The sequence below is a fragment of the Ursus arctos genome, unplaced genomic scaffold, assembly GCF_023065955.2.
Source record: "Ursus arctos isolate Adak ecotype North America unplaced genomic scaffold, UrsArc2.0 scaffold_5, whole genome shotgun sequence".
Lineage (NCBI taxonomy): Eukaryota > Metazoa > Chordata > Mammalia > Carnivora > Ursidae > Ursus > Ursus arctos.
This window is the reverse complement of record NW_026623067.1, coordinates 70,516,647-70,531,298: the sequence shown is the minus strand read 5'-3', so window position 1 is coordinate 70,531,298 and position 14,652 is coordinate 70,516,647. Positions and strand designations below refer to the sequence as shown.

At 34.0% G+C, this 14,652-nt stretch overlaps 1 protein-coding gene and 1 long non-coding RNA gene across 35 annotated transcripts in view; one reads left to right on the top strand and one right to left on the bottom strand.

Moving 5' to 3' along the window:
• The window catches only part of LOC113255120 (uncharacterized), a 132,321-nt gene extending 128,932 nt beyond the window's left edge, over positions 1–3,389 (bottom strand). For 2 of the 9 annotated variants that reach the window (XR_007190506.2, XR_008957594.1), the window contains exons 1-2: positions 3,178–3,380; positions 2,720–2,781 (exon numbers count right to left, since the gene is read on the bottom strand). This is a non-coding gene — a long non-coding RNA (uncharacterized LOC113255120). Of the gene's footprint in view, positions 1–2,719; positions 2,782–3,177 lie in introns of all 9 variants that reach the window. The other 7 variants (XR_007190508.2, XR_007190507.2, XR_008957593.1 and 4 more) reach the window with 6 other exon arrangements.
• Positions 3,390–3,811: 422 nt separating this feature from the next.
• The window catches only part of MEF2C (myocyte enhancer factor 2C), a 169,565-nt gene continuing 158,724 nt past the window's right edge, over positions 3,812–14,652 (top strand). For 18 of the 26 annotated variants that reach the window (XM_048221182.2, XM_048221165.2, XM_044384029.3 and 15 more), the window contains exon 1: positions 3,846–4,070. The gene's annotated coding sequence lies outside the window, so the exon portion shown is untranslated. Of the gene's footprint in view, positions 4,071–14,652 lie in introns of all 26 variants that reach the window. The other 8 variants (XM_048221154.2, XM_044384035.3, XM_048221155.2 and 5 more) reach the window with 6 other exon arrangements.

The following is a 14,652-nucleotide window of genomic DNA, read 5'->3' as shown; positions in this document are numbered from 1 at the left end:
TGAACGTTACATCTTTCATTTAAAAAAAAAAGTCCTCATTGTCCCTAGTTCAGTATCCTATAAATAACATGCCTACATTTCTTACTCAAGAAATGAATTGAATTGCCGACTTTAAAAAAAAATAAAAAATCGATGTAAATTTTAAATTCTCAGTATATAGTTAGCTGATAATCCTGTCTGTAATATTACTGTAGTAGTAATATTATTAAAATATCATGATGCACCCTAATGTTCATTTTCACTAAATACCTAAAAAGGCCAAGGGACCTTGGCTTTAAAATATGATTTAAAATCTGATGCGTGCTTTAGAAGCAAAATCAGCTTTGGGGACTCATAGCTAGCGAGCATTTTTGTAGGTTGGTTACATTTTGTACTGCAAGATACATTACAGAAATTGTAACTGAACTTTTTGAAATATTTATCATCATTGTTACAACTTTCATTAGAGTGTTTTTCTTTTTAGATACAGTCTTGCTTATAATGTCCATTTTTAAAAGTTGCTACCCCAGGCTTATAAAACAAAGTTATAATTGTCTTCCCATCAACAGTATTAAAAACATTCATCTCCAAGAAAGTGTTATAAAGAAATTCCACTGCAATGATAATTCAAATATTAAAGAATATATTAAAAAATGATAATGTATGATAGAATACCAAATGATTAGAAGTTCTTTGCAAGACTATACTTTAATTTCTGATAAAAGCAAAATACCCATATAGTAGCCAACTAGTCACATGTAGTCTATGTAAATTTAAATCAATTAAATTTAAATTGTATTCAAAAATTAGTTTTTCCATTGTACTAGCTACATTTCAAATGTTCACCAGCCACATGTGGCTACTAGTTACCATACTGGACAGTGCAGATATAGGACAATGTCCATCATCTCAGAAAGTTTGATCGAGTAATGATGGTCTTTGTTAGAGAGATCATTACTGATGAATGGATGTACATATATCAATTTATTTCTATCAAGTCATTTTTCCTTTGGTATGGAATTAAACCTATAAAATTTAAATAGCTTTTCTGGAAAACCTATATTCTCATGTAAATATTTAAAACTGTGCCACAAGTATTGCAGTGTAGATTTTCTTTTTCCTCTCGCCAAAGGGGAATGGAATTTCGAAAGATTTCACCTGCTCAAGATAGGGAATTATGGCATTAGCCAGTCTTCTTCCCCCTTTGATTCACATTTTTGTTCTTTATAAAGATCTATTCTAACCCTGCTGCTTTCAAGTTTACCCAGCAATGACCCAAACTTTATTTTGCGGCAAGGAATTCCTACTTAGAGGGCAGTACCTCGGGCTCAAACTCCGCACTTGTGAAGTTTGTTAACTAGTGTAAGAAAACTCACTTCCTAGTCAGGTCCTCCTACCAGGAGAGGAGGCTCTTACACCCTTCCAAAGTACCAACAAATTCTTTAGTCTAACAGTTTCTCATCTCTCAATTCAGAAAGATGCATTTTGTAACATATGTAAAAAGACAGAAACATGTTAAGGTATAAATAATACCACATTGTCATGTGGGAAAGTGAAATGCTCCTGCAGTAAGATATTGAATAGGAAGGTCTGTCTAATTCAGCAGAGAAACTGAATGAGATCATCTCTACCATTCATGCTTAGCAAGGAGCCATGCTGCAAAGGAAAGACGGAAACACAAGAGTAACAAAGTAAATGAAGATAGTATGAAAAACGTCTAAACAGGGCTAAACCAGATGCATTTAAATGCTATTCCTGAAAACCTTGATGAACAGTAGTATGTCTGTATTTAAAAGACTAGATAAACCATATAGCTGACCCAGATGGTTAAAAAACAAAAAAAGCAATTTATAATTACATCAATATAGAGAGTTTCAAGTATTTTCATGAAAAAGTAAACATTAATGAATATTTAGTATTGAAAATAATTTGGCTTTAAAAGTAGAGAGTGCAAATAAGAAAAAAATAATAAAGTCTAAGTAAAGAAATACTTAATACAATGGTCCAAATATTTGTGAAGTGGATCTTTGTCCAGAACAGTGTATTGTTTGGAAACAATTTCTACAGTAGATTCAATAGCTTCCATGGTGCCAAAAATGAATTAGAACCTTAAAATTAGCTATAGAAATTAGCTACAAACTAATGAGTTTGGGGGGAAAAGAAAGAACACAATATGCCAACTTTCCAACCCTTCCCGCAAACAGACTTTCACATCTTAAAAATTACACTTTCTTTCAAGATTCTCTGCATCCATAACGTCACTTTTTTCTCACTTGCTCACTCCCCCAAGGAAGTCTAAAACCAAATAAGCTGCTAGAAATGTTTACCAACAAAATATTATTTTCCAATCAATTTTTTCTTAATTTTTAAAATTGAAAAAGGGTTTATTATAATTAGGTCACTCCTCCTGACATAAGGCCCCTGAAACATTGTTTCTCAAACACTAATGGGTCCTGGAAAAGTTTGAAACTCTCAATTCATTATGACTTTGAGTAGCTGTTTTGTACCTAAGAATGAGAATTGATGGAGAGGTTGGGACTAAACACATAATTTTATGAAATATGATGAAAACATAAGGGTTTTGTTATGACGCACATAACAATCAAGAACTTGTTTCTTTTTAGCAGGCTCCTAAAAAGTACCTCCCGTATAATTATTAAATAAAAACACTCACTTATTCAGTCCTCAGCTAGCTTTTAAACTCTGAATAAGAGAAGTACACAGTGAGAGAGGTACTTACATGGTTTCCTTGGATACTGGATGATGCCATTCAGGTCTATGTTTTTATCTGAAAGTGGTGCCCTGTGGAGAAATGAGGCTCAGTGAGTGGCTGTTTATACATAGTAAGTAAATAGGAACTTTGTTTATTTTACAAAGCATTTCTTATTTTGACCCAGATTTCTTTTTCTCATCATACCCAAACCTTGTAAACAGCAGTAATATGGTAGAACAGGTACTTTGCACAACTCTTTCTAATACCACTTAAGAAATCATAATTATTAAAGCAGAAGCTCAGAATGCTTTGGCTAAGCACATTACTCCTTGGGCAACTTTATATATCTTAACTACCGTATTTATGTCAGATATATCAATGAACATTGCCTGCCTCTCTATTTTCCCTCAAGAGGAATTGTTCTCAAACTGTCAATAAAAAAAATTAATCTAAAAAAAATTCACATAAGGGATAAACATCCTTACCTTAATCAAAGAGTAAGAGAACTCTAGCTTTACCAGCTCCTAAACATCCAGGGTTTCCGCAGACATGAACTGTCTTTTAAATGTAGTAGTGGGGTCCTAGATTCTCAGTAGTTTAAGGGCTACGAGCACACAATTTTGACATTCGGTTCTCAGAACTACATGCTGTCTAATTTTGGTAGCATGATTAATCCCTCCTATGTGATAAGTTTTAACCTTCTAATATTTCTCTGGATCGAAAAGAACAAATGAGCTACAGCAAAGAATGGCAACTAACTTTAACGCTTCACACAATTTAATAATCTGAAATGAAGTAAGTGTGTGCTATGTTTCCATTAAAAAGTTTCCAGCCACAATTAATTGAACAAAAACTTGTCTTGTTCCAAGATTATTCTTGGAAATGTAATTTTAAAGTCTGCGTGAAATGAGGAAACTTACTTTTTTACCATATGAAAGCAATCTCATTTTTTAGGAATGATTTTTGGATAGACTTCCAATTTGATATTTTCCATTTGAACTAGCAGCATAGGGGCTTGGCAGGGGGAGGGGAGGGAAGCAATTCTGTGTTCTTTTGCCAGCACTGACAAAGGTCTGGTTGTCAGTGATACCTTTACAGCTAAATTTACCCCAGAGTGACAGGAACAGGTGCACCTCGGCCTGCCAGACACTTGTGCACAGGGATCACGCATCTTACGGCTTGACGATCAAGGGGGGAAAGCCTGGGTCTTCATAGAAAAGGAGAAGAGACAAACGCAGCCCAAACTGGGGGGTTTCTCTTCAAAGCCAGCTGGTCTGGCTTTATTCTACAGGAATTTTTTTACCTGTCAGGGTTTGGACAACAAAGCCCTCAGCAGGTGCTGAAGGGTACAACTTCCTGGAGAAGCAGAAAGGCACTGGTGAGTTTCAATTGCCAAAATATATTTTTTAATCTTTAAAAGTTGATTTTGTTATCTTGGAAGAGGCACTGCTGAGGAACCTACATTCAGAAAGCTGATGAGACCATTGGAATCAGAGCCAACTAACTCAACAGTAGGTTTGCCTGGTGTAGAAAGTGGAGCTGTTACCATTTGACAATTTTTTACATTTAAAAAAAGAGTTTTATAGGAAAGACTTTTATATTTTGAATGTTGGTCTCTTTCATTACTAACTCCAATATCTGAAAGATGAAGAATTAATTACATATATGATATTAGACTATTAAAATAAACACACAAATATCATTTCCTCTCTTTTTGTTATCTAATTCTGTCGTAATCTATTCTGAATAAAATGGGTTTTTAATAAATCATATAAAAATGTGAAATGGTACGTGCTCTTATCAAACATTTCATGCACTACTATTTTTTATGTGTTCATGTGACAGGAATATGATTAGAGAGAATATGAAATCAGTTTTATTTATAATACATTTTTAAAAACATGTATTGCACAGAATATTTAATAATTAAAAGTAGCAACACTTTCTCATTACCTTACAAAGAGTTTCTTTGGAGAAAAATCTTTGGAATAAACAACCAAGACAGTACTAAAGCATGTTTTTACGTCACTGATTTCCAAAATTAGTACATTTATATATTTGGTATTTTTATTTTGTGAATTCAAAAGTTTAGGCAAAAATTTTTTTTCAGAATAGAATAGGATTTTAATTAATACAAAACATGGAAAAATAAGACCACATGTCAGGATATATTTTTAAAAAGTGATGCTATTTCAAGGACTCATTCTTTTAACTACGCTTCACAGCATTTCTCTACAAATTGTTGTATTATACAAATTGAAAACATTTATTTAAGCAAGTAAGGAGCTCAAAGCTAAAGACTATACATAGTAAACATATGAAACCATTTTAACAACCAAATTCCATATTCACAAGCAACATGGGCTAATGAATGTAAAAGACACACAGCATACACCAATCAAGAATGCTATAAATTATTAGCCATAAAATCAATTTTCTGGGCTGTGGGGGGTACAATTGGTGCTTAAGAAGAGAAAGGCTCCTAACAATATAAATTACTAATATCATGAGGTAATTGTTTTTTTCTGATGATCTCATAAATAATTTTCAATCTACATGCTTAACATATAGTTGTATAGTTGGAAAATAATAAGATCTGACTTTTTTAATGACCACTACATCTAAAACACTTATCAAATCAATGATGATATGGATAAGCCTCAAATTTATATGTATCATACTCTTTAAGACTGACTTAATTGCTGTTTAAAATTATGAACTATCTATGGTTTAAAAAATTATCAGAAATGACTCAGCCAACCAAAAACATCTAATATTTTTAAAACATAATTAAAACCCAAATCTGATTTGCATTATAAATTATTACATATGGTTCAGAAAATTAAAGTATATTCTATTTTTTTTAAAGGAATATATTATGGTTTCAAACTGCTATTTTTGTGTGATATTCTGTCATCTTCATCATATTGTTTCTGGCATCTAAGTAACCATGGTCACTGCATTTTTTAGATAACTTCATTAGTCTCTTAAAGAATGATTATGTACTGCACGCCCTTGATAATTTTGTTATTTATCTGGTCTGTTAAATATTATATTCCTAACGAATCGGAGTACTTACTTTTAGAAATCAGTACTGCAAAACTGAATGAACACTCTTAAGTCAACTTTAGGATTACATTTGTGAAGTCTTTATCTGCATTACTACTGGCTGTAATTATTATACTGTTTGTCATTAACACTCAATATAAGCCATACAAAACTTCTTCCAAACTATTTTTTATGACTCTTATGAATTATTTAAGGGTGACTGAACCTATTAGAGACAATGTTAGGTATAGCCCAAATATTTCTAAATAACCAAAATTTGTCATTTTAACCATTCCCTGAAAGGTGAGCTTAATTTAAAATTTCATGGTTTTTTCTTGTAATTATGGAAAAAAGCTTTAATTCCTAGTACAACTTGCAGCTACGTGTTTGTACTTTCTGGTAAGCCTTCAACTTTTGTGTCACAAAAATACCTATGCCAACTCCCTCAAAGTATGGAAATGACTTCTTTTAATAAGTTTTAGTCAGAAATTATGACAACATTACAATGACTCGTGTGTCCTGAAAGTTTAATTTGAAAACATATTTTTAAATTGTAAGCATTGTTTGCAATATAGCTTCATATCTTAAGAATGGCTTATTTATAGTGAATAAAAATTAATTATTCTCCTCTTTCAGAAAGGCATTTGAAAAACATTTTGTTTACCCTTAGATGCACAGGGGAAATCTTGATTCTCTCAGCAACTAATTTCAATAAATTATATTGTGAATATCAATCTATTTAATTTCAGGACAATGAACCTTCCAGCTAAAACGGTTTACTTGTAAGTATTTAAAGAAACAAAAATACTTTGGCAGCTTTAAATGTATCTCCTCATTGACCAGCCACCTGACTGACAGCTGTCAACTGTCTGTGGGCCAAATGTAACCCTGTAAAGATAAAAATTACATATTACTCATCCCTGTTGATAATACCTGGTGCCAGTAAGGTTTTCAAGTAGGAATAACTAGACTATAGATATAAAGAAGTAAAAAGGGAATCATTTCCACCACCCACCCTCCCTCCTTTGTCATTAACTTATTTCCCCTTCCTTTTCTACTTATCCCATTTCTCTTGATGCCCATATCTCACACCTACAAAGAGTTAATTTCCTTAAAGGAACTTCAGATGTATGTAACAAGTGTGTGACCATGAAAATACTGGGCAGCCAGGTAATGATGCCCACACATTTCTTTCAATCAAATCTTCTTTTGAGCTCATGGAGTGTTTGAATTGTGGGAAAGAGTCTTTGATGTTTTCAACTACTCATTTTTTAAAAAAGGAATGAAATGGAAGCACAAAAATAAAATTTACCCAAGGTCACCAATGTGAGGATGTAGATGTAGACTTGGATCTGTCCCCCAACTTCACATCCAGTGATATATTTTTCTATTAGACTTTAAACATGTGGACAATGAAACTATAAGTAAAAGAGAGCACATGGAAAATTAATGTGAGTGACATTCCATTGGGGAACTGTTTGCAGCCACCAAACTTAATACCTTATTAGAGAAATGCAGTTTTATCAAAGCATATTAAAATGTAGCTTTAAAAAAAAAAGAACATAAACACATTAAAATATCTATGGTATAAACTCTTTTTTAGATTCTCTTTATTATTTAACCTGATTTCCAAACTCAAAATATTTATGGTGTATATGAAACAGCAGAAAGAAAAAATAATCAATGGCAATATATATGTTTAGAAGATAAATGCATAAATGAAAAGTTCAGGTTGAAAAAAATTTTTGAAATATTAGAAAATAATTAAAAATACCAAATATACCAAAGCATAAGCACACATACATTACCTAAGTACAGAATATACTAAACAGTTCACATAACCAAATCAACAACTAACTAGCATCGTGTGTGTGTGTGTGTGTGTGTGTGTGTGTGTGTGTGATTACAAAACCTCTCTGGACCCCAGAGGCCTCATCAGCAGTGTTTCCTAACAGCTCAGAAATTCTATGACTCAACAATCCTGTATTAATATAAGTATCTGGTATTTATTCAAATAATTATTAATTATATTAATATTTCATATTGCTATAATATAATTTGTTGATAATGCTGCACATCATCCAGATTCAATCAAGGTCATGAAAATATATTCAAACTAAATATTTTATTCTTCTCTGACCCTCTAGAAAAGAAATCATTTAGGAGATAACTACCATGTTCTGAATTTAAAAGGATTTATTTTAACCCTGAGCTTTGGAGCTGTATTTGCCTGTAAGAAGTGTTTGCTTTAAAACCCAAACAAGCAAATGAATTTTTTAAAAGGGGGGGAGCTTAAAACATTAATATAGGAGGATATGGGAGGAAATTGTGGACAGACTTTCCCTGCAAGGAATTGGTCTAGAATAATCTCCAACAGCTCTATGATACCATTTAGCAACTAAATTATACAATATATCTAAATTTACAAATGTATTTGCTTATTCTATTACATTTAGTCCAAATCAACATTATTAATCAGCAAACCACTTAACAATATGCAATAACTGTATGCAAATCGATTGCAAGCAAAATAATCAGTAAATAACATCCATTTCTAATAATTGTGAAAGACAGGGGTGTCAAAGCAAAATGTGCAAAAAATTCAGTCATCTCCCTGCATCTCAAAGAGGTGTTAGTGAAAGTGAATGACTTGTCTCTCATCTGCCTTTGAAGGCTCTTAAACGTTTTCTCATTAGAGCTAAAGAGTACTGTCCGAAGAGCACCAGAGCAGAAGTAGGCAGCTGTGAGTCATAATCTCTATTTCACTGCTCAGTAATTTTGTGACTGGAAACAAGTCATGTAACCTCTGGGAGGATACTGAAGGGATGTGACTCTTTACTGGGCTGTGCGTAAATCACAAGAAAGGCAGTTCTAGAAGGTGTTTATCCAATAAAAGGTGTTTCTGTTGCTTCATGTGAAGTCCCAAAAGGATTTGGGACATTTTTGGTGGGTTCCAGTCTCCAATGGCATGCCCTTGCCCCCTCCCTACTGCTATAAGAAGCCCACCATATTGGCGGCATTCCAAATAATTAAAACTAACAGCAGTTTTTAGCCTGTGAGATGAGTGTGGAAAACAAAATCACTTTACAATACACTACTGACCAGCTAGCCATATTTTTCCTACTTGGGTACCCTGGTAACAAAACATGAAAGGTCTTACCTTCAAAATTACATTTATCACACATAGCTTTGAACTTTTCAGTGCACTTTATAAGGCTGAGTTCGCACACACAAGAAACAATAGTCATTTAGTGTATTTAGTTTTATAAAATGGGACATTTTAAAAAATGAAAAAAAAATATTCACCACACTTGCTACTGTAAGCCAGCTTGAGAACATGCTTGCTCGTGTCAGAAAAATGTTGGAACAAGAAACAGGCTCATCAGAACACCCCCTAATCTGAAGTGTTAAAAATATCTGGATCCAAGAGAGGTTAACAGCAGCAGCTGGCTACGCAGAGAGGTTAAAAGGCTGGAAATATGGATCCCCCTGTTGCCCAGGATGACAGTGTTGTGAAGGCCCTATATGATTGTTCGGCAGGTAGAGGTAATTATCAAGGTCATAAGGAATATTTGTATTAATTGGAAGTCTTTTTAGGGAAAAGCCACATTTCTCAAGTGATTGTGAATGGGACTAGTCCTGGTTGCCAGGAATCTAGGCTCACAAGCAGCTGGCAGTCACTGAAGCATGAATGTGTTCGCAGCTCAGTTGTCACTAATGGTAGAGGTCACGGGATCCGAAACCCATTTTACAGGTTTTGCTGAGATACTGGGATCCAAGAGCACAGTTCATCCAAGAAAAGATAAGCACTGACCCTCAGATATGTAAAGCTGAAGAACTACATAGAAATTTGAGAGAATTGGGTCCCCATATTGCTTAATCAGTCTACTAATCACAATGGGCAGAATATATGTGGCATGTCTTTTTTGATTGTTTACAGTATGAGCCAAGACAAGCAATGGAAAGATTCATATCATTCTGACCTCTCATTGTTACTATTTTGAAAGGAGTTCACTAATTTAGAAGTTCCATAAAATTCAGGATTAGTTGAGAGCGTGGGAATGAATAATGGAGCAACTCAAGGTTAAGGAATAAGAAGTCTTTGCAGATCTTCGGATCACCCTTAGCCTAAGGCAGTGGCTAGCAAGCAAAATATACATAACAAACACCCAAGGAGCTAGCTGCAAAGCAGATTCCTGAGGCTGCTGCTCAGGGGATCTGAGGTGGGGCCTAAGGATCTGAGTGAATCCGAGGCCCTCTGATAAACTGTTCTCTGCGTTACACTGCTCAGGCCTCACTAGAGCCTTCCCTTCTGCAAGAGGGTCGGTTCTCTTGCTCTGCAGTGGCAAGAAAACCAGCACCCAGCGATCTCAGCTCCTAGGAGACCAAAGGAAGCCTAATGGATACAGCTCCACAAGTTATACGTCCATTTTTATTTATTGTCAGATATACGTGCACTTAAATAATTTGTTTATTTTAATTATTTTTATGTAGATTGGCAAATGGTAGGGTTCACCCAACACTAGAGATAAGCCAAAAATCATTCTCAAGTTCTACTTGAGTTTCAGGCACTAAATAAAACAGCTTTAAATATGAACAATGGCTTTAATGGACTCTTCAGAAAAGTCACTAAAAAATAGCACAGACAGTGCTTGTTAGAAGTGTACATGCATATACATTCAAGTTTTAGAATACTTACTTGATCAGCACTGACCTAGGAAGTTTAGAAGGCTAGGGCCCAGCAATAATGTAGGGGAAACCGCAGGCTTGACTCTCCTGCGTGTTATTTTGTGGCCATAGGCTACCCAAACTAGAATCTCACAGCTACAAAAGGGTGAGGTGAGAATGTGTGGAACAGTGTAGATGGATGAACATAAATCCTTCGAAAATAGATAAACACAAGCACATGCCTTATTCGCTGTGAGTTCATCATCGTTGTAATCAGAGTAATTATAGTGATTAATAACAAAAAAAATCATAGAAACTCTTCTATGACCATATTATCTGTAGCATACATCAATTGTTTAGAAATAAGCTCCCTTGTTAGCAGTATTTTATTTTGAAGTGATTCAAATAAATAGAAAATTATTAATATCTTATGGTTCTGAAATAGAAAATGTAACTTTCCAAAGCATGAAAAAAAAAAATCTTCTGCTAATAACCAGTTGTGTGTGTGTGTGTGTGTGTGTGTTTACAGTTGTATTGACTTTATAACTGAAAATAAAAAATTTAAAACTGAAAATGAGAAGATGAAGCAGAAAAGATGAAGGAAGAAGGAAAGGGAAGAAAAAAGGAAAAAGGGAAGGAAATTGAAAAGACAGGATTAAATCTATCGATTAGCTATTTCACTATTGCTAAAGGGGTCAAAAGGCGTAAGAAAATTGTAGAATGTTTCCTATTTACCCTTTTGAAAGTAGAGTTCAAAATCTTTTACTTAGAATCATATTTCTTCATCTCTGAGTTACTTTAGAATATATTATAAAGTACATTGCATTTGATATGGATGCTCCATATTTACAGGTTTAATGCCATACAAAGTTGGGAAATATTTAATTTACTTGCCCCATATTTGCACACAGGAAGATGCTTTATCTGCGATTTCACAGAGGTGATAAAGGGCAGAATGCATTTTTCCCTCCAACCCTGAACCTCTCTCCAACCCTTCCAAATTCTAACCTTCATCCAGGAAGCAATACACATGCTCGTCGCAGGGCTCTTATATCCCCTTCAAGACATTTCTGGAGAAATCATCACTAATTACACCTCTGATGGCTTTTGGAGGCAGAAAGGAGTTCACACAGGGTGAGACCAAGTGACAATATGGTAGCTATGGCACAAGGGACATGCAGCAGCTACGTGCCTCCTATGTAAGACAGGAATAGAAAAAGAGACTGGAACAGGTACTAAAGTGTTACTATATTTAAAAAAAATAAGTAGACAAATTTTCAAGGACCATCATGATACTTGGCTGATAGAGAGTTTCTCTTCCAATCACAACTTCTTCAAAATTAATATAGTGTCTTCTTCAGCTAAGAGCCAGGTTTCCCACTCACTGGCACCCAGGGCTCACTGACACGTCGGCCAAGTGGGAGGGACCTGAGACACGCTGAAAGTCTCCTCTCTGAAGCATCTCCTGATCAACAGAGCAGGGAATTTACGGAAGTTGTGTAATCATAGATACTCCTTTGCAGTATGAACTCCTTTCAGAAAACTTCTGAAGAGAAGTTCATGCAAAGGAGTAACACACTGATACTGCATCATGAAGTAAACTGTTGGAGTGGCTGGCTCCTCTGATAGAATATAGTCCAAGAGAATTCTGGAACATAAAGAGGCTGCTGAGGAATGAAAGGACCTTGTGGGTCACACCAGTGAAAGGCTGTGAGGAGACAGAGACACTCAATAAAGAGCTATTATTGATTTTAAAAATTGCTGCTGGGTGAGTGGAGCATGCCAGAGTGAAAGAAGGACAAGCTGAAGGTGAGTCTAGGGAGGCTAGTGATACAAAGACAAGCTTCAGGAACCTTGTAAGGTTTTGCCTATACCACACAGATACTATTGATTTAAAAAGACTTAAAAACTCAGATTTAATAAAAAGCCACTAATTCTGTATACTTATGTGAAGGTTCCTTAAATTTCAGTGTAAGAATATGTAATCAATAAGCAATTTAGAAGATGTCTGACATAACTAAGAAATAAAATCTTGGAGCCTTATTCTGAGCAAATGGATATATAACTACTTTCATAAGTCTGATAAAATCAAATATGAACACACAAAAAAAATGTTTCTATGAAAAGAATATGGAACACTGACAAGGACAATATAAACTGACAACCCTAGAATGTAAGACTTCTTGTTATAATATACATTGGTTTAATCAACATATTATCCTAAATATTTTATATTTATTTCAAATATAAAAAGCTCTATTATGAAATAAAAACTTCTTTGAAGCATGAAAGCTGATAGAAAAGGAAACAACTTCTAAAATATTGTTAGATAAATGAGAGAGTGAGATGTTTTCCTGGAACATGGGGTAGTCCTTGAAAGTGAAATCGTGTAATGTTAGCTAACATTTACTGAGCATTTTCCACATGCCAGGCACTAGGTGACTACAGAAAGACAATCTTATGTCCTCCTCTCAGGAAAGTTATCATCCTGTGTAGGTCCTGCCACATTCTCTATTTTCTAACAAGGACATTTTGAAAATTTATGTCAAATGGTCATTAAGTCTGAGCCTGGATTCTAATCCAGCATCTTTGATTTACCCTTCCCTGCCCCTTATAGTACATTCCTTGCAAAGGTATTTCCCATGGTGTTCATATATGATATGTAACTTCTAATTAATGAAACTAACTTTTTAAAAATTTTATGTTACTTGCCAAAATGTCCCCTCAAAGGCTACACGTTCACATCAGGAATACCCTTGAAATTCCCCTTTTGTACCTGGGATTAGTGTCAATTTATGAGCCAGATGTTAAATAATCTGCTGCTTTATAATCATATCATAGTTTCCATCAAGCACCTTGTTCACTTCACTTGGTTTGGATTTAGTTTCACCAACAAATTCATCCTTAATGATAATGATTTGCCATAATCAAACTGTTAAGACTGAATAACAAATTCCTAAGGAGATTTCTATAGAGACCTATGCAAAGACATTATTGCTGAAATAAGCAAATAACTTCCTAGGCTGTCTACCCTGAAGAGGATGACACACATTTAGACATGTATTTCTAAAATATTTTCTGGTGCAGGAAAGAAATATCGATTATATCACCTCCTGATCTCATCATCCCTGTAAGTGAGCAAAGGTTATATAAGTCTAACAGCATCGTAGCTAAGAGCATCGCTGGAAACAAACAAACCTAGCTTCATGTCTTTGTCTGGCACCCAGGGACTATGAAACCCTGGGCAGGAAATGTCACCTCTCTTAAGCTTTAGTTTTTAAAATCTGTAAAATGAGGAGACTTGTAGTTCCTGTCTGAAAGGCTGTTGTTTGGATAAAAAGAAAAAAATTTTATAAACCAGTTAATACCATTAAATTAATTAAAGCAGTTAATACAAGACAAATAGTGAGTGGCCATTAAATATGACGCACTTTAAATTTATTTAACTCTCATTCTAATAAGGTAGTATTATTTTTTCACATATAATACAAATATCCTTATATTACAAATATGAATATTATTTATATAGAAATATCTAACTACAAATTTAGTTTTAAAAAATCGTCTATAAAAAATCAGACCTCCTTGGTTTGGATCTTTGACTCAGGGAACTAGTATATACTGATAAGTCAAGCCAGTTTTAGTGCCTGTCTTAACTTTAAAAGTTTTACGGCATTTTACTTTTAATTCTCACCATATTCCAAAAAATTTAGAGAGACTTCATCCCAAGCAATGAAAATCAATTCTCTCTTTTCCTGGTAAATTAGAATATGGATATAATTACATATCTCCTTGTTTTCAAATTTAGTATGTAGGGGAAACATATAAATCTATGCATGATCTTGCCTTACTGAAAAAATAAAATTTGTATTATTTTCCTTGGTTTATAATTACAAGTTATAAATAAAATATTTAGAAGTAATTTTGTAAATTCTCAACTAAGTAAAATACCATCATTTGGAAAATTAACTAGAGAGATAAAGAAAACAAGGTACATTTTGAAGTGTGGTGGCTTTATTCTCTCCTTTCTAGATTTCTTTGTCTTATTTTGGTGTTCTTAATGAGGAGAGATAGCAGGAATAGGAATACCAGATATAAATTGTTTGTTAACAATTTCTGAATCCATTTTTTACTTTAATACATATTTACACAAATTGAAATCAATAGAAATCACACACGTCCCAAGTGGGACTTTATTAAAACCAAAAATACAAAATGTCTATGCTTCTGTTTTGCAAGAAGCA